General features: G+C 39.2%; 1 pseudogene; it reads left to right on the forward strand.

The window, feature by feature from the left end:
* Nucleotides 1-396: 396 nt before the first annotated feature.
* On the forward strand, nt 397-2,816 carry LOC115114652 (ADP-ribosylation factor-like protein 4A; annotated as a pseudogene).
* The last annotated feature ends 285 nt before the right edge of the window (nt 2,817-3,101 follow it).

A 3,101-nucleotide genomic window follows, 5' to 3' on the forward strand; every position in this document is an offset into this window, starting at 1 on the left:
CGTAGCCCCCTGACAAGACGGTCAGTGCTATCGGGGATCCCTGAGACGTCCCTAACCCATACCTTCACAATTTTAAATGTTAAACTCCAATGAGTCGCTATTCATAAAAACTTGGGCTACCGTATTTATTATTAAATAAAATAACTATAACATGTATCATATATTATGAACATTATTTCAATAGATACCGGCGCAGGATTATAATTTATACAATTCATTCTGTGATTATTCTCATTATAAAATCAGTATGCGTGGGATACATTTTGTACTATTGACCAATCATTTTGAAAGTAAACAGATAAGGACGCATCATGGGGCGGCGCTGTTTAGCGTGCAGTAAAATCCAAACCAAAGCACATGCGACACGAACACAGCAACAAAAAAAACGGTAAGTTAGGATTTTTTTATAGTTCAATAAGTTGTTCATTTTAATACATTCGTATCACTAACTATTTTGTGATTTTTCTTTTACTATTTGTTTCTTTTACTTCGACTTTTTACGAATATAGGCTTACATAATGCTTGGCTTGCTATGTTATGTTAATAACCATTTGTATTATGTTTAGACTTTGACCTAGCCTACTATCAGATACGTTTTATTTTAGGCATTGTTCATGTTGCATTGTAATTGTGTAACGATAGTATAATAACTCTATTGGCTAGAATAATGACGTTACAGCAACAGGTGATGGGCGTGGTTTGAATGGATACATTATTGATGGACTTCTCCTTAAACCAATCGGTTGCTAGAACATGAGTGGAGTTTTCCACAAATTGCACTGCAGTATTCTTCTATGGGAATGAAACCGTATAGTAAAATAATAGAAAGCTGCTGACCGCGCGACAGTCATCGGAAGCCCTGGATTGTGAGCATTGGAAAACATGTTACTGGACCTCGTGAACAGAGATCCGCATATTCAGAGTGGATAGATGTAAGTGATGCCCTTGCACGAAAATGTCTGGCTGAACGGAACGGTTGTAGCCTATGATAAAGATTCATGCCCCAATTTGAGAGCCTGGTTTCACGTCAAGTGGCGTTACTGGCTGTCAGCATCTGTATGCTTATTGACTTTATATTCATTTACGCGCCTATCCTTGGAAATAGGTTTGTGCATTGCTGCCGCCTAAAATTCAAGTGTGTAGTTTACCTTGACAAACGTCCGGTATTTCTGCATGGTATTTTTCATTTGAGCCTATATAATTCGGGGTGTCTAGTGAATGTCATATGCCCTCAATAAGTGAATAACACATGGATAACTGATTTGATCACTTTTATGTCATCTATAGGTTTTCTGTGTCAATTTTAAGTTTGTGGTAGACTTATATTTGTCTGATTTTTGCTTGGCTAAAGTAATATTTGTTTTGTTTTTAGGTCACTGCTGCAATCCAATTTGAATATAATCAGTGCCAATCATCGTTGTTGGAGAAGTGGACCATCCCTTTTATTCCACCTGTTGTTCCCCACATGAGAAAAGATGGGGAATAGATTATCTGAACCACAGACCTTCCTCTCGAGAATCCCCTTCTTTCAGTCGTTCCATATCGCCATTTTGGGACTGGACTCTGCAGGTAAAACGACTGTCCTGTACAGGTTGCAGTTCAATGAGTTTGTCAACACAGTGCCTACCAAAGGCTTCAACGCAGAAAAGGTCAATGTGTCTTTGGGCGGCCACAGGACGGTGACCTTCCATTTCTGGGACGTGGGTGGTCAAGAGAAGTTGCGTCCATTGTGGAAGTCCTACACACGCTGTACCGATGGAATTGTATTCGTGGTGGACTCTGTAGATGCCGAACGCATGGAGGAGGCTAAAACGGAGCTCCATAAGATCGCCAAGACCGGAGACAACCAGGGAGTGCCACTGCTGGTGGTGGCTAACAAGCAAGACCTGAGGCACTCTCTGAGCCTGGCGGAGATTGAAAAGGCACTAGCGTTGAAGGAACTGGGCCCTGGCACGCCTTGGCACCTGCAGCCCACCTGTGCCATCATAGGAGACGGACTGAAAGACGGCATGGAGAGACTCCATGACATGATCCTTAAACGAGAAAGATGCTCCGCCAACAGACGAGAAAGAGATGATCAAGCAGTGAACTGAATCTCTTGTTTTTAAATGAAGGACAAAATGAGATGTTCTCGCACCTGGGTGGATATAGGAATTCTCCCATAGGCTCGGCACACTGAGTTTTATCAGTCAATGTTAAACTGTAGGTTCTCGTGTCTCAGACAGCAAACTCTCTTGCTTCATCTTCAGTATTTGTTCCTTTTTAGTGGTTGAGAAAGCACTATGAAGGTAAAGGATTTGTGGTTTATGATTTTATATAGGAATTTAAGTTGTCGTTACAAAGAAGGGTTTTGATCCTTGGTAGTAGACCATTAGTAATGGCTACTTCAGAATTGAACACCAAAAATGACAAGTTTGATGAACAGAAAAAATAAGTCACTTTTCTTTACAAAGGTTAGTGGAAGGATAACAAACGTGGTCTTCCTCAAAGGGAACTTTTTAACCTTGTAAGCTATTTTTTAATGTTGTACCTTTTTTTTTTTTTTTTTTTTTTACAGTTTTCTTTCTTTCTCAAAAGGAAGGTACGGTCTTGCGCTTCTTGTCTGTCTAGTGTACCTCTGTCTGTTTGTTAATGCACTTTCAATTACTTTTTTGATGATGGAGTTTACAGCCTCGAGGTTTCCCAATAGAGCTTTTTACACAAAGAGTTTAGTTGCTTCAAAAGAAGCCAACTGTACTGGGTCCCTATTGACCACATGGACAATAGATGGGATTTGTGTTTCATCTTTTAATCTTTAATAAAGCCTCTTTACAGCACTGCTTTTGTTTTGTATGAAGGATATTGCTATTTTGATTATTTGTCATTCTAATATTTTTTGAGAAGTTCTGCAGATCTGATAAACCTGATGTGATGTGTAAAACGTACAGTTGAAGTCGGAGGTTTACATACACTTAAGTTGGAGTCACTAAAACTCGTTTTTCAACCACTCCACAAATGCTTTGTTAACAAACTATAGTTTTGGCAAGTCCGTTAGGACATTTAATTTATGCATGACAAAAGTATTTTTTTCAACAATTGTTTACATACAGTTTGTTTCACTT

The sequence above is a fragment of the Oncorhynchus nerka genome, linkage group LG3 (genome assembly GCF_034236695.1).
Source record: "Oncorhynchus nerka isolate Pitt River linkage group LG3, Oner_Uvic_2.0, whole genome shotgun sequence".
Classification (NCBI taxonomy): domain Eukaryota; kingdom Metazoa; phylum Chordata; class Actinopteri; order Salmoniformes; family Salmonidae; genus Oncorhynchus; species Oncorhynchus nerka.